At 40.5% G+C, this 22,482-nt stretch overlaps 1 protein-coding gene across 2 annotated transcripts in view; it reads left to right on the top strand.

Annotated features, from left to right (window-relative positions):
* Positions 1-8,396: 8,396 nt before the first annotated feature.
* The window catches only part of adarb1b (adenosine deaminase RNA specific B1b), a 165,351-nt gene continuing 151,265 nt past the window's right edge, over positions 8,397-22,482 (top strand). For both annotated transcript variants that reach the window (XR_005007194.1, XM_036569365.1), the window contains exon 1: positions 8,397-8,808. The gene's annotated coding sequence lies outside the window, so the exon portion shown is untranslated. The remainder of the gene's footprint in view (positions 8,809-22,482) is intronic.

Consider the following 22,482-nt stretch of genomic DNA (forward strand, 5'->3'; position numbering starts at 1 on the left):
CCTCTTCTTATGCAAGTATATTATCACTAATGTCAGAACAAAACCTTGTATATCCAAAATGGTAACTTTACAGTAGGAGGAAAAACATACTTTACTTTTAATGTAAATCAATGTAACCAGACTTTTTTTCTGGTTTTTCTGGTTTTGGGCCATTTCTTTTGGTCTCTTCATCATTAAGTTTACACACAAAGTAAAGGGCAATGGATATTTTTAAAATATGTCAAAAACTGAAAAACAAAAATGAAGATAGAAGGTTTTGCTCCAACAGCTGTGTTATGTTGTGGTTATTCAATCCTTTGAAACATCTACTGAAAAATGAATAGCTTGTACATAATGGTGGTCTGTGACTTGTACTGTATACAAAAAGCACAAGACAGCAGACAAAGCGGGAGAGGCCGAATGATGAATGCTTCTGTGCTGCTTTAGTACCGGAAATAAAAATATATAAAAGAACAACAAAGGGCGATGAAATAGCCCATTGATGCTGTTGAATATGCAGAATGATTTTAGATTCTCTCAAGGGCATGTCTGCAGTTATTTGTGTAGAAGGGAAAAGCTTTCAGGAGCAGCCTGTTATTTTCCTCTCCCCAGGGTCCAGGGGATGACTCCGTCCCTCTCACTGCCCTCCATCAATGATGCAGTAGGGTGGCACTCTCTCCAAAAACCTCTGCATGTTTTACTGCACACGGTCACCTTGCTCACCCTCACCCCCACCTGAGAGAAGATTGGCTATAATTAGCAGCAGAGGGGAAAGCACAAACATCACTGTTTTTATTTGTTGAGAGGAAGTCAATTTATGAGGTTCTGCATTTAGGGAAAACACTCAGGAGGCACATATATGATGAATTAAGTGTTCTTTTCAAAATACGTTGCTTCTAGTAAGTACTTACAAGCTTCAGGAATGTCTAGACTAAATGTGAAAGAAAACTGGTGCCAAATATTCTTGAAAATCAACTAATTCATGTTGAAGTGTAATGTTGAAATTTAATTTCTGCTTGTTTAGCCATGCTATGTTATCCTTATATGCTTTAATTGACGTTATTAAAGTGGCATGATGTTACATTTACTGTGGAGAATGAACAGTTTTTAGCCATTAGCTAATATGTGCTTCTTTATTATTCAATAGTTCTGCCATTACCAACATCAAAACACACTCCATTTTTACTTTTGACACCAGCTAATATATTTTTGTTTAATAAATTCTTATAAAACAACAAATCTTCAAATGGTCCATGCAGGATAAAGTGAACAGATGTATCTGGGTTAATGAATGTGGATCTTTGTCATTATAAGTTGGTATCTCCTCTTGAGTGACATACTCTTTGGCTCACTGTACCAGGCTTGGAATAAACGCAGCTTAGACAACGGAAACAATATTTATGGACCAGTAGGTTTTGATACTTAAAACATCAATCCAAGACTTTTCACTGTCAACACAGTGATGCAACTTGGTGTAATCTTTGCTTACAATCAGTCTGTCATGCTGAAAGATAAAGTGTGGAAATTCTGGGATCATTTTCACCACAAGTTAATAGTCTTCCAGTGCTTTAATGCTCCACACGCTCTTGTATTATCTTCTATTAGAAAAAATAAGTAAAGTAAATCCTTCATAAACTTGGCAGTATTCCTTTTAATCTTTCAAGACAAAATCATAAAAACTCTGCTTTACTGTGACAGGTGTGACTGTGGCAATGGTTAATGGAACAGATCTCAGCCCAGTTTTGTGATTTTCCTCATTTCCTCACTGGCAGGTTTTCAGGAGTTGGGTATGCATGGGTGTTTGTTTGTTTTTTTTTTTTGTAAAAGGACAGATTCTACCTGAAATACAACCTGTGTCTTTTGGCTCAGTGAGATAAGATCTGGGGTGAACCTAAGAGAGAGATAAATAGTAACCCTTAGAAGTCTGGCCTAATGTTCCGGAGTGGTATGAGTTCAATCTTAAGAGATGCCACAGCCATCCGTGGCAGGGAGTCCAAGAGAGTGCAATAGTCCTCGGTCTCTCTGCATGGGTAGGATGGCTCTCTCTCTCCCCCCGTTACTCACTGCAGGCATCTGTTAGCTCTACAACCCTGTTTCCAAAAAAGTTGGGACACTGTGCAAAATGTAAATAAAAACACAATGCAATGATGTACAAATAACGTAAACCCTAAATTTAACTGACAATAGTACAAAGGCAATACATCAAATGTTAAAACTGAGAAAGTGTATTGTTTTTTGAAAAATACATGCCTATTTTGAATTTGATGCCAGCAACAAGTTTCAAAAAGTTGGGACAGGGGCATGTTTACCACTGTGTTGCATCATCACTTCTTTTAACAACAATTTGTAGGCATTTGAGAACTGAGGAGCTCAATTGCTATAGTTCTGAAAGTGAAATGTTTTGCCATTCTTGTTTGATATAGGATTTCAGCTGCTTAACAGTTCGGGGTCTCCTTTGTCGTATTTTTCATTTCATAATGCGGCAGATCTTTTCAATGGGTGACAGGTGTGGACTACAGGCAGGCCAGTTTAGCACCTGGACTCTTTTACTGCAGATCCATGCTGTATAATATGTGCAGAATGTGGTTTTGAATTGTCTTGCTGAAATAAACAAGACCTTCCCTGAAAAAGACATCGTCTGGATGGCAGCATTTGCTGCTCCAAAACCTGTATATATCTTTTAGGTGATGTGCAAGTCAGCCATGCCATGTGCTCTAATGCTCCCCCATACCATCAAAGATGCTGGCATTTGAACTATGCGCTGATAACAAGCCGGGTGGTCCCTGTCCTGTTTAGCCCAGAGGACACGGTGTTCATGAGTTCCAAAAAGAATTCAAGAAGGATTCATTGGACCACAGGACACTTTTCCACTTCTCCTCAGTCCATCTTAAATGAGCTCAGGCCCAGAAAAGGCAGTGGTGTTTCTGGATCCTGTTCATAGATGGTTTCTTCTTTTTGAGTTTTAACTTGCATTTGTGGATGCAGCGACAAACTGTGTTCACAGACAATGATTTTTGGAAGTGTTCCTGAGCCCATGCAGTGATTTCCACTACAGAATTGTCTGTTTTTAATGCAGTGCCTCCTGAAGGCCCAAAGATCATGACCATCCAGTATTGGTTTTCAGCCTTGTCCCTTGCATACCGAGATTTCTCCAGGGTCTTTGAATCTCTTAATGATATTATGTACCGTAGATGATGAAATCCCCAAGTTATTTGCTAGTTTAGGTTGAGAAATAATACTTGTCCATGCAGCAGTGAACCTTTCCCCATCTTTACTTCTGAAAGATACACCCAATCATGTTACTGACCTGTTGCCAATTAATCTAATTAGTTGTGAGATGTTCTACCAGGAGTTTTTTAGCATTACACAACTTTATCAGTCTTTTGTTGCCCCTGTACTAACTTTTTTGAACATGTGGGCGTCAAATTCAACATGGGCATATATTTTTCAAAAATGATATGCTGTCTTTGCACTATTTTCAATTAAATACAGGGTTTAAGTGATTTGCACAGTATTACATTTTGTTTTTATTTACATTTGCTCAGCATCCAAATTTTTTTTGGAAACAGAATTGTAATAGATTTGGCAGTTAGTGTTTTCTTCACTTTAGTATTTAACTATTTTTTAAAATTGTTTTTATTACTTTTACCCTTTAAGTTAATTTAATTTTTTTTTTTTTAGCAGTTGTTCTTTTATTATATTTTTCTATTTTTTTCTCCTTTTCTGCTGTTGGTGTTATTTGATGCATGTTTTAGTATTGTCATGTTTACTATTAAATTTATTTATTTATTTTACTACATTTTGTTTCTTCGCTCTCTCTATTTTCCATCACATTACATTGTAAAGTACTTTGAGATGCATTTTATTTGTTATTATTGTTATTAACATTAACAACAACAACAACAACAACAACAACAATAATAATAATAATAATAATAATAATAATGTTCCCTCAGTGTGTTGAGCTGTCTAATGATGTTGCAGAAAAAATAGTGCAGTGATGATTCAAGTGACTCGGAGGAAACAGCCTGTCTGCATTATTTTTTTCAATTTGTTCCAAAACCAGTGAAAAAATGTGAAGTATGGTTTTACACACAACAATAACTTTTCTTCAGATTCAAATCATAATAAAAGATCTTTTTTTCATTTAATAACACAAATGGTGTAAACATTAGCCACTGATTTTTTCTGCTTGTTTCAATGAACCACAATGGAAAAAAATCTAAATTGAAGTTACACTGTGCTTTTATTGTTGCAATAGATACATTTCTCAGTAGTTTCAGCAACTTATAAGGAGTTAGAGTAAGAATGATTGCGAGAGAGAAAGAGAGAGGGAGTGAGAGAGATAGAGAGAGAGAGAGAGAGAGAGAGAGAGAGAGTGAGAGAGGAGAGAGAGAGAGAGAGAGAGAGAGCGAGAGAGAGAGAGAGAGAGGAGAGAGAGAGAGAGAGAGAGAGAGAGCAAGAGAGAGAGAGAGAGAAAGAGAGAGAGAGAGAGAGAGAGAGAGAGAGAGAACGAGCAAGCTTAGTGTTAAAATGTCTGCAGGTTTACTATTGGCAGAGTACTGGTACTTCACCCTCAGGCCCTCAAGGTGAGAGGAAGTGAGACAGCAAACTTTTCAAACTTCAGCCGTACTCTGACATACTTACAAGCCCCTAATCCTCGCCCTTGATATATCAGCACAGCTCGATCGATAAACAGTGCTCTCCTAAAAAACATATGCACTATTGATTTCTCCCCCTTCTCTTTCTAATTTGGTCGGGGCTCATGGCTCAATGGACTACCCTAGTTACAGGCAGAATACGTAATGCTTTCTGCCCTGCATGTGAGCAGAGGACAATGAGGCATTCATTAATTAACATGGTTTAAAACAAATGGAGAAATAGAATTAGCCGTCCTGAAGTAAAATGGGGAAACCTAATGTCTCAGCGGGGTTTTTTTTTTCTGTTTCAGAGACCTGGCAGGCCAGTAGTACATCATTCCAACATCATTGAAGTAATATTGCACCAGCAGATGATGTGTTTATAGGGGACACATCATTTTCACCATCTTATATACAGTGGAAAGGATTTAGGCTGGTTATAATAATGTTGCAGATAATTATTTAGTGAATGTCAGGTCAGCTCTTTTTCTAGGCAGTTGGAAGAATTGCACTATGTGTTTTAACTGAAGGTAATAAATAAATCACTCTTCCATTCATTACACTCACTCAAAAGACAAGTCATAACTACATGAGGTTTAGTGAGGTTTTGTATGCCTTCTTATGAATAATGTCAGCAGGTGACATCACTCTGTGTGTGTATATGTCATCTGTTAAACCCATCAGGCTTTATGGAAGCTATAAAAAAGAATTAAATGAAAAGCTCCTATAAATGAAAGCACCCCTAAGGCACTTTCATGCAAGAACTACGAAAATCGCATTAAGGGTATAAAAGATGTAAAGAGGAGAAACACACACAAGGACACTATAGCACGCTAGCCTGAATCCTCCAGACAGCCAGTGCTTTACTACAGTACAGATGCTCCAGACACCCCATGCTAAATGAATGTAAACTGTGAGGATTTCTGGCAGGAGTCTTTCATATTCACCAGAGAGCCACATATAAAACAAGTCATTTTCATGTATTACATAATGACCGCTTTGTCTCTGTCGACTGCTGCAGCATTTTGTATTTTCTGATTTGTCAAATGACATTAGTTAAAATGAAACCCAACCAAGGAAATTAGGCATCATTAACCCTTTTATTGTCTTTTTTTTGGATAAGTATGCCCACCATTCAGGTTCTGATGTCCCCAAATCATTCTGCTGAAATTCAAATGAACAAATAACAATAGAGCTGTCAAAGTTAATGTGATAATAACGCATTAACGCAATCTCACTTTAACACAGTTAAAAAATTAGTGCTGTTAACGCAGCTTCTTTTTGACCCAATAAATCACCCCTAGTTCAAGCTGCAAATTGAATGCATGCCACTCCAGACTTGAAGTGAATCAGGTTGTATTGGTAACTCTGTACTCTTTGAGTCAGTGAATGATGGAGAAAGGCCTCTTGGATGGGAAGTTCCATTTCCAAACTTTGCCAGATGGCTCCCTCGACAAAACCAAGGCTGTGTGTAGTTACTGTCGGGCTTAGTTTAGTTTAGTTTAGTTACCACCGGAGTGCATCCAGCCTACAATATCACATGCAAGCCAAGCACACATCTAACACCCTATTTGGCGAAAAAACAATGGACACATCAACCTCCAGCAAATTAATGATATCAACTATTAAAGAGACAGACACAACATGCAGGCGGATTTACATAGTGGAGGATGAAGGTCGCATCCAACGACTCCACTTATGAGTTGCCCTCGAGAGCCACAGTCATCACTGGGGTACACAAGCTGTATGACACAGATAGAGTAAGACTAGCTAGGGAGCTGGAGCTAACACAGTGACGATCATGCTTACTGGTGAGTGACTAAAACTAAAACTCCCCTTCAACTGATTTTTTTTCTCATGTTCCAGTTACATGAACTTAAGTTTAAGTTGCACTTAAAATATTTCATTAGCGTAAAATTCTAACAGATTAAATAATAAAATAAACTTGTACTTAATTACTACGCAAAGTCATGCGATTAATTTTTTTAATATAGCTTGACGGGCCTACAATATAATATTCATAACAATATCGTTGCTGTCGGGACAAAACCATGTCTCTCCATTTTTGTCTTTTTTTTATTTTATTATATAATTTCTAAACTGTATAAAAATGTATATTGCCTGTATATTTGTGTACATTTCTCTACATTTGTGTATATTTTATCTGTATGTTCTCTATATTTTGTGTATATTTAATATATTTCAGTTTGTTTTTCTTGTAATTTTATTTTTACTTATTTACTTTCTGTAGAGTGATTGTCTGAGCCTCACCACAAGCATTTCAATGCATAAATGTCCTGACATGTTGTGCAAATGACAAATAAACTTGAAACTTGAAACTCTTGCTGCCCTTTGTATTGTGTGAAATGATCATGATGAATGGACCAATAATAATGCTCAAAAGTGACTTGGAAGAAAAAATATTTTACCTCAACATATATTAAAAATTAAGGATATTTTTCCTTCTCCTATAAAGTGGCCATGTTGGGGATACAAGATTTTCAGACAGCAACAATATACAGTATTCATAATTGTTCTATGATATATTTTTAAAGTTTTGTTATGAAACAGTCAAATGTCTTATATAATGCCTTATATTACAGTTTTACACATTTAGTCATAAGCATATTAATAAAAAAGAGCATACTGTGTACATAATGGCTGTGTCCAAAACGGAAGGCAGCTGCCTCGATGTCTTGCTGTCTATGCTGTCTAAAGAGTCAGTGCCTTTGAAGGTATTGTCGTCCACTTTGTCAGTGCTGGAGTTTTATACATTTTTTTCTAACTGCATCAGTGTTGACACAGAATGATATGGAATATGTAAGGCAGCAAAGGATACATCTATGCTGACTTTAAAAAAAAAAGGCTGAACGGAGGAACCTCAACAGGCAGCGTTTGTACAAACATTTGATTCTGACATGACTGGCTCCCCATCAACCTCAGAATACTGAGTGAGCAGCGTTTATTATGTTTTTTATTATTCATGACAGACACAGCCAATATGTCCTCACTGTCAGAACAAAACTTTATATCTCCATTTTTGTAGTTCTTTGTTACATAATTTGAAAATGCTCACACTTTGTCACAATTTCATGATGAATGGACCAATAAAAATGATCCAAAATGAAAAAAAAAAAAATCTTGTTCCATTAACTAACACTGAAAGTTGTGAACATTTTTCTTCTCCTGTAAAGTTACTTTATTGGAAATATGATGTTTTGTTCTGAGAGTGATGATATATTTCTTTGGTACAGTTTCTTTGTGTATTCCGCTACACTGTGTGTCCAAAATTGTGTAAACACCAGCTACTTTAATGATTCTTCTGAAAAATCAAGGGTATCAATACAGAGTTTGTCCCCCTGCAGTAACAGCCTCTGAGAAGACTTCACACTAGATGCTGGAACATTGATATGAGGATTTGATTTCATTCAAAAACAAGAACATTAGTGAGATCAGGCACTGATGTTGGATGATCAATTCTAGATCACTCCAATGCATCCCTGAAGGTACTGGATGGAGCTCCATCACTCCAGAAAACACAGTTCCACTGCTCCACAGCCCAATGCTGGGAGGTTTATACACCTGAGGCTTGGCATTGGGCTCACGCTCGGCTGCTCCAGAGTGTCACCTTCTATTGGAAATACTTTTCTATAGAGATTATACAAGCGGTGTGTGCATAATAGAACATAATTGAGCACACCTTAAATTTGGGTTCACCTTAAATTAGCTAAATTCACTAATTAGAAAAGGTGTCTGGACACTTTTGGACATAATATATCCGAAATGATGAACACGTTTACCTGTACTAGCTAACTGTCCAGTCTGTACTTTACAGCTACAAAAACAACTACTTTGCATTGTGCAAATTAAACGATCTGTGCGGTATGTCCAGTCCTTCGTGTCTCTGACCAATCAGATTTGCTCCTGCGCCTTCAGTCTCCAATCCGGGCTCTCTGCTCGTGGGCGTGTTCGTCTCTTGCGTGAACCAGTGAGAATCGGTTTCTCCAACCACGTGGCCCTCTGCCGTCGAGCGACCCCGGTGTGTGTATGTGTGTATTTGTGTGTGTATTTGTGTCTGGGCTTCTCGCTTCCTCTCAGCGGCGCTTTATTGAACTTCATCCTGATGGAGGCCGGTGGGTTTTCTCCTCAGCCCTGAGCTCGAGCGCTGCCGACCGCCTTTCTCTCCGCAGTGAGTATCGCCGCCGTGTTTATCCGGCTTTTCTCCGCTCTGCCTTCACACACTCACACACACACACACACACACAAGGAGTATTTTTCGCTCGTGTTCCGGGTGAGCTCGCGTTTATGTAACTCTCTCTCTCTCTCTCTCTCTCTCTCTCTCTCTCTCTCTCTCTCTCAATTCCGAACGCGCAGCCTCTCCGCCGCAGCCTAGAGCCTTATGTGCCTGTTCGCGCGTTCACGAACCAGCGCGTTTCTCCGTGAACGCGCCTGCCTGGTGCTGCTGCAGCTACTGCTGCGGATCCCGGTGTGTTTGGATGGTTTTCCCGGTTCGTTCTCAATGACAGGGATCCGATCCGATACGCACTGTGTGTGTGTGTGCGCGCGCGCGCGCGCGCGTGTGTTGTGGCCGCGCGCTGTCATAATGCAGCTCCCCCTGCGAGGCCCGGAGTGTGTGAGTGCAACTCTGCTGCTGGGCTGCAAAAACGTCGCCGTGGGAGTCTGGCACACCGCGGCCTCGCGCTCACGATTCTGAGCGATGCAGCAATGAAACGCAATTTACATGCAGCGTTGAAACGCGCCGTAAATGTAATGTTTAAACGCGCTTTGCGTTCAGAGGTTAAGTGCAGTGTTCACATGCACTTTCAATGCTCTTTGGATGCAATATTTACATGCAGTTTTTAAAGGCGCACCAAATGCGGTTTTAAGTGTGTGTTAAATGCAGTGTGGAAACGCACTGAAAGCAGCGGCTCACAAGTGGCTGTTGGAAGACGGAGCCTCAGCGCTGGACATCATTATCATTGTTATTGTCGTCCTGTTAGTTAGTTTCTTTAGTTTTGTCAGTGTCATTCCTTCTGAGGTTCTTGTCTTCTTTTGTCGTATAATTTTCGCTATTAATATGAACTTTTAAACTCTCATAATGTGGCGTAAACATGTGGCAATTACTGTAGTGAACGCTGCCAGTACTAACATTATTATGTTATTTAGCATAATAATATTAGTACTGGCATCGTTCACTACATAACCCTGAGCCTCAGTGCTGGACTGAGTTCTGCACCTGCTCTGTGTTTTGTTGAGGTTGTCCGGTCTAAGTTACTGTATTTATTGTGGTAATATTTTTTAAAATGATTATTGTTGTTATTTTAGCACTACTTTTTTATTTTGTTCCTATAGCCTAAAAGGGCAAAGTATTAAAATGCCTCTGTATATTTATCAACCAGATAAGCATGCAGAATGTATGCCTTCCTCACAATAAGTTAACACACATAAAAACACATTTAAATAATAGAAGTAATGTATATGCATACATAGGATAAGTAAATAAAATGTAACAATTACTTAATTACTTAAATTAATAACAACAAAGCAGCCTTTTCTTTTTTCCAAGTAAACAGTGTTGGTTTATTTCATATGAGAGATCAGTATCTATCTGACTTTTAATCTCTTTCCCTTGTATAGTTTGCTAGTTTGTCACTGAGCCTTCATCAACACTGTTGGCCAGCACGATGGAGCAACACCTTCTGAATGCTGGAGCTGCTGTGGGTTAAACTTGGCTGTGGTGCGGATACCGAGCGCAGGTGAAAGACCTGTGCACAGCCTCGGCTCGAGAGCATACAGACCCCTCGTGTTAAGCTCCCAGTGGCTGCCGGCTGACTGGCTGTTGTGCTCCGTCACTGCACATGCCACTCAGCTCAGATGCTGTCACACAACGTCATCCTGTGGTTGCAGACTTAGTCACATGTGTCCTAAGCGTTGTGATCTCAAATTAGACTCTTAATAAAGATGCTGCTGTGCACACATCATTACTCAGCTGCCATTGTGCATAACTAGAATAAGAAATAGCAGAGCAAACCAAAATATCAAACATGGGCATTTACTTTCTGGACTCTTGAGTATTTTTTTTTCTGTTTAGTTAAAACCTCAGCTTCCAGTCATGTCAGGTTTTGGTTTGAAATCTTGGCGTTCTTACTGAGCAAGCGTTTTCACTTGTGGTTTCGTGTATTTGACCACTGAGGCCCCTATGTTGTCACTCGGCTCTTGTTATTACACTCTGCCATCTCGGTTTCAGCGGACAGCTTGTACATGAGCTGCTCAATTCACTCCGGAGACAAAGACTGCTACTGCACGCCGCCTCAGGGGCTGGTCTGGCTGGACAATGTACATTTATGGTTTGGTTCACTTCCTGCTGTTACATCTGTTGTGCTGTTTGTTTATATCCCGCAGAGAACCACAGCGAGCGCAGAACAGCCAGCTCTAAACGTTGCGATGTTGTGTTGGAGCAGCCTGCATGTGCGGTTATGGCTCATCTCTAATCCTGGCTGTTTTAAAGAGCCTGGCTTGGCCTTGTAGCCTTGAGTCTGTCAAACAGTATCACTGAGAGCTCGTTAACAGCTTGTTTGGACTGCAGCCCTGCGTATATGTACCACACATCAGTTAATCAGTTTTGATCAGCAGACGTGGGGGTAAAACGGCGCGTGGTCAGTGTTGGGTAACCGCGGAGAAATTGAGCCCAAGGGTGCGCAAAAGCCACTTTCAGTGTTGGCTGTTGCATTAAAGGTGGAGTTTAGAGTTGAAGGTTTGGATCTAGTCAAGTAAGGTTTTTATTCTCGCCGGCAGTGCTGCGCCAAACATGTCAAATTAGATTTGGTTCCTAATGGTGCAATTTTTGATTTGTTTGTGCTGCTTGTTGGTGCAGCTATATGGTGCACAGAGGTTTTGAAGCAGCACTGGTATATTTTCAAAGGCATCAGTACGGACCTGTATACATGTCTCAGTGGTGGCCCTCATCATGACTTTGTATTTCCTTGGCTTTATTGAAGTAAAGGAGTTTAAAGTGATATGTAAACGTGTTTCAAGTTTCTAACCGTACTGTTCACTACTCAGTCCATAAATGTGAAAACAGCCCGTTTTGAATTAGTTATTTCTGTGATGTCACAAGAACCTAATCATTAACATATATCCACTTATTCAGCCTACAGCAGTTTAGCACCAGCCATCCATACTGAAGCTCTAAGGAGTGTTTCAGCTCTTTGAATGAGGCTCGATACAGGGCAGCCGGTCAGAACAGAGCACATTTACATATGTTCGTTTTAAAGGGACAGTACCAAAAACAGCTTGTTTAATCCTAAGGGATAAAGACCGGGTGGAAAATGGTCATGTAAAAATGAATTGTGACTTTCTGCACCAGTGTTTGTACCAAAGTTTTAAGTGGACCTCAAGGGGAAAAGATCCAAGAAAAATGTAGGATATGACTCCTTGAAAGCCTGTCCAAAATAACACATATGCTCATTTCTGTATATGTATTAATATATCGTTATCTTTATAAGGCTAGTCTAGTTATTTATTTAATTAGACTAATGTCACGCCTTGGGAGGTTCTTGTCTTATTTTGTCATATAATTTAACATGAACCTTTAAACTCAGTGTAGAGTAAATATATGACAATTACTGCAGTGAAAACTACCAGCACTAATATCATTATGTTAAGTCCCCAGGGGCCATTGAATTATGAGCAGCGGCAGTAAATACAGTAACTTAATGTATGGTGTGATGCACAGAAATAACGAACGCAGCATGAGGCGCAAGCACTATCTAAGCAGTGTTTCAGGCAACATCTATTCTTCCCCTCAAGCTTTTATGTTCTTTTTTTTTTGATCTACCCATTATTTTCCTCTCCAGATATTATCCTGTGTTATTTGGCAGGTTGAAGTAAAGGGAAAGTGGGAGGAAAACCAGAAAGCTTGGCGGATGTGTTGCTGAAGGCGAGTGAGAGGACGGTATGATTTAAAGCTGTGGTCATGGGTTGATGAAAGAATTTCTTAATGTGTTCGACTAATTTGTTACATTAATTGTGACCCCTAACAGTGTTGATAATGAGTGATTTTTGTCATTCTTTACTCTTTGATTTCTGTGCTTTATTAGGATCGAAAAAGTTGTATAGCGCATGATTAGCCTTTAAATGCAAGATGCAGCTTGGCTATAATGTTTTTAAGACATTACAGGTGGAAAGAGTCATTTTTGAAAACAGTAGATGTGACTGATTATTTGTCAGTTGATTACTGATATTCTTATTTTTTGTATTAAAAATTGTAAAAAAAAAATGTTGAGATACACACATGAGATAATCTGCTCAAATATGCATTGTGCAGACACACTCCAGGGGAAGGATTTTAAAGAAAACATTGTTGAAATTGATGTTTTATTGTTAAATCAAGACCAAACACGGTCATCTCATTTTGTACAAAATTTAACATAAATCCAGCTATGAGCAGTACATTAGGAAATCCTTCTGCAGTGTTCTTCAGAACAGGATTAGGAATGAACATGTAAAACTTAATGAATGCAGGTATTCTAGGGACTGGGATTTTTGGTTTTGAATGTAGAGAAAGCTGATTTTGAGAATGGGCCTGCATTACACCAGTGAGATCTCAGAAAACATGCACCATTGTAAATGTTGTTGTTATTGCAAAAGGCATATTTATAATTGGAAACTGGTTAAATTCTACAGGAAATTAGCTTTTCAGTGATATATGACATGATGCGATTGCTTAATTAGTTAAGCCATCAAGGTCAGCCATAAAGTTATATTGTATTATATTATGATAGAAATATAACAAAGCTGATGCTTCTGTTGCGTCTTTTTTGCAAGTACTGAGGAGAACATTTGTGGAGTAAAGGAACAAACTAGGCACTCTCTTTTCTGCTGACCTGGCCTTTTGTAATTAATATGTTATTGGCCACTCACACTAAATGAATTGCAATTTAATTAGTGGAAGTGGAGGCTGGCTCTTGCAGCACTAGTGTATTGGTCTGCATCAGGCCATGCAGTAAAACTCCACCACAGCGACTGTGCTTTGTCCCTCGCTGTCGTGGTCTCTCCTTTTGTGGTGCACAGCGTAACGTTTGGAAAGTGTGACTCAAACTTGAATTAAGCGTGGTGAACAAGTTTTAAGAGTAGACTTATTGGACTGGAAGTATTGGCCTTTCGGTGGGTTTCTGGTGAAGACTGGAGAATGGGCGTTTGCTCTAGCTGACTAATTGGACAGCAGTGTGGCCCAGGGAGACAGAGTGGGGCCGGGGGGAAAGGGGCAGAGGGGGATTCAGTGTCTGCCTGGTGATGAAACGACTGTAAGCCTCCCAGATGCCCTGTCCCATCCCTCCTGCCCCAGCTCTTCCTCACAAAATTCATCCGCCTCCCACAGGTTATGGCAATTATTCATGCCCAGACCCCTTTTTTAATGCGGATCTCTGTTGCATAATTCCTTTTGGAGCAGGCTGAAGGCCTTAAGAATTTGTAGAGGACAGAATCAGCCAGCCGCCCACGGTGTAAGGGACACGACACTGAAGTTGCATTTTGTAACCTGTTTCATAACCTCCACTGCAATAGGGATGGACCCTTGATGGAATAGAAAAAAAATGGGCTAACGCACATGACAAAGTCTGTATCCATCAAGCGCTGGTGATAGCATCAGAGTTTATTTGCACAGATTGGAGGGTCAAAATATGGACACCATCCCGTCTTGATGCAGGTCGGACCCTCTGGCAAAGTCAGTCCTCTCTTCATAAGAAGTATTCACAAGTTCTCTTGAATGCTGTTGGGAAATAAACAACTGAAGGCTGTTGGGAAATAAACAACTGCACTAACTTCAATGCGATTTGCCTTTGTTAACAATTTTCCTTTCTTAATCTCGCCTTTGCCTTGCTAAGATTTTTTCCCCCTCAAATATCCTTTGTAACACCTCCTACCATCACCCGCATTTGTTTTTTTATTGGATGATGTACAAATCATGTTTATTACAACTAATGAGTTTGGGGAATTCACTCTCTCTGCTGCACTGTTGTCCATTAAGAGGTGCTTTTCAAACAAAACAACAGTTTTGGGACTGGAGGAACTGGCGCCATGTTCATTCCTGGGGTGTTGCCTTGGGCATTGATCTCTCGAGATCTGTGAACGTCCGCTGCTTTCACTTGCTGTCTGAATTTTCGTTTTGAAGCCATTGTCGTGAGGCCTCTGCTGGGATGAGTCCAGACATGTATCTTGTCTTGCACCTTGCAGGGACCAGATGCTTTATTTAAACTCTCAAACTACTTTGAAGCTGTAGACAGCACTGAATACGGAGCTGTTTCTCTTGTCATTGTTCACTGTGCTCAGGGGTCGTGTGCTGTATGCCACAATGTTCAGACACATGCCATAACAGGCTCATATGTGGACAAGTAATTTGTTGAGAATGATGTTTTAACATGTGCATGTGCTTGGTTTGGCACCTTTGTGACACCACAGTTAGCTCATAGCAATTCTGAGTCCTTGAGTACTTCTCTCTTTGGCCTGTGCTGCTTTTGGAGTGGCCTGGTACACAGTGCATAATAATTACCTTGCCCTAAGACATATTGGCTTGGGGTCAAAAAGGTGACGTCCCGGTACGTTAGGTGATACAAGTTAGCAGCAAGTACCGGTGACGTTATGACTTTTCCTCCTGAGAGGGGTTTTATGGGCTGGAGTTAGGGTTCAAATAAAGTGCCATACGGAACCATCTCAAAGAAGTAAAGGGAACCCACTGTTCTCTAGATAAAGCTTTATTCCGTTCTGTAATGTAGAGGTTGATTTATGATTCTGCAGGCAGGCTGATCTTTTTCTTTTCTTGCACTTCTGTTTGCCTTCTTATTTGCAGTCCCCATCGATGAGTCACTGCTTGAAGCTGAAATTCACTGGTCACCAGATCTCAGCAGCCTGGCTTTTCCTCATAGATCCCTCGTTCCCCTAAACTACAGCTTTGGGTTTTCTAAACAGCTATGAAATGCATTTTTTTCACGAGCAGTGCAGTTTCGCTGAAGGTAATGTACCTGTCACTGGTTCAGCCGCACTCAGAGAGACTTGGCGAGCATGTCGTATGAATCTAAGCACCGCTGTGAAGAGCTTTTGCTCAGCGTCAGCTCCACACTTCACCCCAGCCTCGCACACACAGTGCTGTGCTTCCATATACGTCTTGGATAACATAATGGGACAAGCACCCAGCTCTGTGTTGTGTGTGTAAGAGAGAGACTGCATCAAAGCTGGTGCTTGAATTGATTCTGGAAGAGAACAGAAAAAGCCCATGAATAATACCGGTACATCCAAGGTGGAATGAAAACATAATGCTGATATTTCAGCAGCTCCACAGTCTCTGTACTGGTGCAAACAGCATGGCCTATCTCAGTAAATGTGAACTGAACTTAAAAGAGAGTTTCACAGATTTTCCAAAATTTCTGCGTAATTAATACTGAGTAAAGGTAAACCAAGTCATTCAGATGGTTTTATGTGAAATACTCCAGAATTATTCACACTGGTGGTGATAGGAACCAGACATCTAAGGAGTTTAATGCCTCTAAAAGCTACTTCACAAAAAGCCATTGCATGAAATAGTTACAAATACATTGTCTATGCCTGAGACTTATTTTATGATAGTTTTCTGTTAAGAGTCTGACCTAAAACAAATTATGTTTAAATTGATTCATGGTGATGAGGTTTATGCAGGTTGTACCAAAGATTTTTTTTTTCAGGTTTACCACTATTATAACATTTTCAGTGGTTTAGGTTTACTGGTTGCTTTGGATAGTAAGGCTAAATTGGCATTAAAGACATTCTATTCTAACTCCTATTTCTTATCAACACCACTGTGTAGAAGTTTTTCTACAATACACCATTTCACGCCAAACCACCCTGAATTATGTTTACGTCTCAGGAGACGCAATTATGAACTGCAATTATGAAAATTTTGAAAAATTGGCACAGTTCCCCTTTAACACTCAGTGGGCAGCAAAGGGTGCCTCTGTTACTGAGGCTGAGCTACACCTTTAATAAAATCATCAGCTGTGCATAAATTTCACGTGGTCTTTCAGTGGAATTCTTTTTTTTAAAAGCTTCGTGGCTAAATTGTTGAAAGTCTTGGTTTGTGGAATGCTTAAGATGCAGACGGGTGAATTATGTAAGCAGAATTGAGCTGCTTGAGCTATTTTTTTTTTCTATATTTTTCATCCAAGCAGAAGTGAAGCAGATTGTGAGTGAAAGTAGGATAAAGAAGTTCCACTCTGTTGTTTGGTTTCATAATAAGCCCAGATCCCAAATGGTATTCATACTCTGCAGCCTTGTCTCTCCGTCCAGCCTTATTCTCTGTGATGACTGCTTGATTGGCTTCTTAAATAATGGACTTTGACCTCCATGTTTGCTTACTCTCCACGGTTTGATGCTGATTAAAAATAAATCTGCAGACACGTGCACATGCTGATTAGAACACAAACTCCTACACATACACGGATACTCCGATGTTACCCACCTCGCTCTTGCTGTCTTACTCTCTCAGAGGCACCGGAGGCCGAAAAGAGCATCTGGGTTTCCCCTCTCTGCCACTCAGCAATTGGCCAACGGTGGATTCCCTGGGAGCCATTGTTCTGCTGGAGTCAGTGCAGCCATCTGCTCTTTCCTCGTTCATCAGTTTTCCAGCCTGCCCTCCCTTTCCACTCACATGGCTGTCGATACAGCCTGCCTCAGCCTGGCCTGGCCTACATGGGTCTGCCTCAGCAAGGTCAAAGGGTCACTGTGGCTCAGGCCCCTGGCTGCCCAGGGAACTGCTACAGAACCGACTGAATGGCTTGCCGGGCTGTTGTTCCACCATGACTTCTAAAAACCTTCTCCTTCTCCTTAATCCTATATAGGCTGGTAACTTATTGTCACAGCGTCACAAGACATGAGCAGAGAGGCTTTTGAGTTGTATCACATTATTAGGGATACACCAGTTCGGCAACTGATGCTTATACCCAATGTACTTCCAATGCTGTTAGCGTTTTATTCTATGCTAGCTACTGGCTACCGAATTTTAATTTAGTACAGACTCAGCTTAATACTATTCCCCTCCCCCAAGAAGCTGATTTAGGCTGTAAAAATATCCTAATTATTCTTTTAATAGTGGTAACATTTTCTGATAAGGACATTTAGACTATCAAACTATCCTACCTGTAGTTTTAACACGAGGCTGAAGTTTGCTTCCCATTCACCAGCTTCATTTGAATTTTACTGTTCCACCTTAAATGGTGCAAAAGTTCTGATAATGCCTGGGCTGCCAGCATGTAATTGCTGCACCATTTAAGGTGGAACAAGAAAATCGGAATAAGAGGCTGACTTCAGCCTTGTAGTTTTAATTCTGGTTTGAATTCTGGTATTTTTGATATGGTGATTTAAAAATCAGTATGTCCTACCCAGAGTTTTATGTATGAAACTTCCTATAAATATGTGCTGAAGACACAGGTGCAGCAGCCACTTTGCTATAGCAAACATGCTGCACTGCTTCAGATTATAGAATGTTGTATTTGTATGTGTTTTATGATGCTGCTGATGTTTGTTACCCTGTTTACACTCAACTACCGCTTTGCATATATTGTATTTAGATGCATTATCATTAAATTTAGTAAAGTCAGCTCGCAGTTTTGAGCGTCTGACCCTTTCGGGCATGACTGGAAAGCACAGAATGACGCTCAGCATTCAAAATGGTTAAGGTAGTCAGAGGACGCTTTCATCACACGGAGCAGAGCGTCCCTCCTGCTGGTCCACTCTAACACCAACCATTTCAAAATGCCTGGTATGTAGAATGAATTTACGTTACATACATACCGATAACAGCACAGTTTGTCCAGGAGCTTAGCCATATTTCAGTACAGACCAATCAGGGACCAGTACCAATTTTGTCTTGATAGTTTCACAGCTACACATCCTTTCTTTTTTTGTCTTTTTTTTGGGCAGACTATTCCAGTAATGTCCAGAACAACTATGAACACAAAAAATAAACACAGGTGGATGATGTGAAGTCAGAATGTGCTTGTAGCATGTGGAGAGAGCTGTTTGCAGGGTAGCTAATGTTATTTTGTCCACAGTGAGGGCATCCTTGTTTTATCCCTCAGTTTGGTTGCAGGCATTGTTTGCTGCTTGTTTAAGTGCCTGTTTCTTTCGCTCGAAACATTCAAGTGCAAATGCAGACTGTGTAGTTTACCTCATTTGCGGTAGAAATTGAGAGTGAGACTATTGTAGACGCCAGCTCGGCTATGTGGGTCAGGCTTTTTAGGAGTGACATGGAATAAATAATTGATTACAGTACTGCTATTCACTGGACACTAGCTGGTCCAGTCACCTCAGGCCTTTGTATTGGACGATAGGGTACAAATGGAAAAATTGAGTAGCGGGGATTATCTTTGAAATATTGGGCTGTGTGTTTCTATTATGTGGAAGACGAGAGGTTTGGCCTGAAGGATTATGTTTTAGTTTAATTTTATTTGGATATATTTTTCCAGTTGCCTAATCTTATTTGTATTATTCCATTGTAGGCCTTTAAGAGCAGAGATGTCTTTAACCTCAGCGTCCTTTTTGTCCTTCTCTGTTACTGCACACAGCTCCAGCTTGGTGTTTGATGGATGAGTCAGGGTTTTTTTCTTTTTCTTTTTTTTTCACGCTTGATTCTTGCTGTAGGACACAGGAGGCGACAGTCGGCCTGAGAACTGTTGAAATCGAGTTTGTTTTTATCGACACGGTCTGTGTTACAAAACCACTCTACCGGGGCCTGATATGTCCCATGTCACGGTTGCCCAAAATTTCCTGATTCCCCGCTGTTCCGTTTTAGAGAGAGCATTGTTAGCATTCCTGCGTGGGCCACCTGGACGGGATCTCTGGCATGTTACTGCAGCATTAATAATGCTGTGGTATCTGTGAGTCAGGTGCACCTGGAACCTGATGATCAAAAAAAGCAATGAAACAGCAGAAACAAAAGAGCGTTAACTCCGCGACCTGGCAGGTGTGAGCTGGTTTTTGGGGCGTACATGTGTGCTTGTTCACTCAGTGGGAACATTTTAATTTGATCCATGTTTTTAAAGCAAGTTTGACTGGTTTCCCCCTCAAGCGATCCACATTTGCAGCAGCTTTGCCGGCTCCGAATGTTCCCACTGTTTTAGCAACATGCAGTAAGTAGGTGGTATCGGATTAGCAGCCCCGTCTTTGAATTGACGTTAAATTGAGCTGACGTTAAGTGAACTCTTGGATGGAGTTGTGGTCCATGTATGAAGGCCGAATGTTTTGTTTTCTTTATGAGCACAGACGTTGCAGAGTGGCGGTGAGGAGAGTGTTGATGCTGAGCAGCTAACCCCAGCAACTGGAGTGGAGTGTCCCGTTGTTTTGTTGACGTCTCTTTCTATAGACACATCTCGTAGCCAACAAGAAGACCATCTGTCCCCCCAGTGGATGTCTTGTGGGCTGTTACAGTGTCTACTTTCTCTTTTAGATGAGAAAACATCTCTGTATCCACGCTTGAGTTTTTACTGTACGCTGCCTGTCAAACGTAGGCCTAATATTTGATTTTCATTACTACTTTGCACTTAAATACAGAGAGAAAAATATGCATTAAGCATATTTTACCACATGTTCCTTTAAGTGTCTTTCTTGGTGCTTTTCACTAGATGCTTGAACATTGCTGTGAGGATTGGATTGTATACAACCACAAGAGCATTAGTGCAATACTGAAGTTGGATGATCAGTTCAGGATTGACACTGAAATTCATCCCAAAGGTATTGGACAGTTCTCCATCACTCCAGAGAACACAGTTCCACTGTTCCACAGCCAAATGCTAGGTTGCTTTTTACCCTTCTTGCCGAGGCTTGGCATTGAGCATGGTGACCTTAGGCTCATGTGAGGCTGCTCTATACTTTACCCAGTGCTCTGCTATAGAGATTACACAAGCTTTGTGTGTGCAGTTGAATTCTGTACCATATTCAGCACAAGCATTTAGCTACTCTGCTACTGACAAGTAGGTAAATTCCAGATCCGGATTAAACGTAAGCGAAGGCAAAAAAAAATTTCCAATGGTGACTTGCCTTTACTTAGGCCTAGAATATAGCCCAAAACTCTGCATAATCCATGTCTGGGAAACCAGCCGATAGTGTGTAATGAGTTGGTTTTGCTTGCAGTAATGATTTGACTTAAATACAGTTGTTTTATATAGTTTGATATATATAGTTTTAAAAGCACATGTTGAATATCTTTTGGCTTAAACACAGTCTTTTGAATGAAATCATCTCCATTGTTTTATTTAGAATCAGTTGGTGTCATCAGACTTTTGATGGGGAGGATTAGCTCTCCTCTTACATTTTTCTTCTCATAATATACTATGCTGATGTCCATCCATTCATTCATTTGTGCTGAGCGGAGTTGTCGTTTGGCAGCACTCTCACTCTCTGACCCATCGCGCTCATGTTTCAGGAAACGGCTTCAGTTTTTGGAGCGCTCGCTGATAATGTAATGTACACTGATCTGTAATAAACACTGTCAGTTGAAATGAGGTCCGTTTTGGATGAGCAGAGGGTCGCTGTTTTTACTGATTTGTTGTCACCTGCCTTGCTGAGGCCGGAGTTTGTTGATCTATTTACGACATGGAGATGACTTTAGTGTTTTTCTTTTTTTTTTCCCCCATTTGGGTTTTGTCAGCATCTCTCTCTCTCTCTGTCTCTCTGTCTCTCTCTACTCAGCCGGGTAAGTATGGTGCAGCAGTGTTTTCCGGCTCATGTCAATCACTGCGTCTTCTCTTTTGTCGATTTATTCTGCCGTGCTGGCTGCGTCTTCTCTCACTCTCTTGATCTCTTTCTCATGCACACATGCAGCATAGAGGTGAGTGTGATTATTTAAGCTGTGTATACTTTAATATGGAAAATATTTTGGATATATTTTGAGTTCTTCTGCTATTATGGCAATAAAATCCTGAATCCGGTGACATGATTTGAGCAGGTTTACTCGCAGTTTTAAGCACTGCTGTCTGACTGCTACAGTCCATTTCTCTTTCAGAATAAAAGAGCACTTATTTTATGATTCACAGACAGTGACCGTCAGAGACATATAGTTGCAGCTCAGTCTCTCTGTTTTTTTCTCCCTCTTTCTTTCGCTTTTTTTTCTGTCATTCTTTTTTCCTCTTTTATCTGTTTCCTTTCCTTTGTTCCTGTCTCTACTTTTCTCTCCCTTCCTGTGCTGTATCTTCTCTCTTTCTTTACTCTTTTCTCAGTATCGCTTTCCATGTCTTTTCTCTCTCTATCTTCTTTTTCCTTTCTCTCTCTCTCTCTCTCTCTCTCTCTTTCTCTCTTTCTCTCTCTCTCCCTCACGCTCTCTTTTCCTCCCTGCCTCCCCTGTCTCGCATGTTTGCAACACTTCGTCTGAATGACAGGCTTGTGCCGGTAGCACTGTAAATCTGGATCTCTCTCTCTCTCTCTCTCTCTTTCTTTCTGTCTCTCTCTCTGGTTGGCACCGCTGCCAGGCCTTCCTCGACGTATTACAAAGCCCGTGTATCTCACACCATCCTTGTGGCACCGAACGGCGGGTCTAAAATAAGAGCCTGTGAAAGCACTACAGGCCCACGTTAGTCCTTATCACTCTCCTCTGATCATGCAACTCTTAATCTGTGAGTGCTGCTGTGATTTGCATTTAATTAGAGGTGTTCAGGTTCTGATCAGTTTAAGACCAGATGTGGGTTGATGTTTATTCATTTCTCTCCTCTCTCTATGCTTCCTTGTCTGTCTCTGTAGATGCTCATATCCTTATTTGGCAATTTCGGCCTCTAACCTTCCACATCGCTTCTTTCTCCAAAAAAAAAGGGAGGAAAAAAAGCTGTTGAATAACTCGGGTATGAGA

The sequence above is a fragment of the Colossoma macropomum genome, unplaced genomic scaffold (genome assembly GCF_904425465.1).
Source record: "Colossoma macropomum unplaced genomic scaffold, Colossoma_macropomum, whole genome shotgun sequence".
Lineage (NCBI taxonomy): Eukaryota > Metazoa > Chordata > Actinopteri > Characiformes > Serrasalmidae > Colossoma > Colossoma macropomum.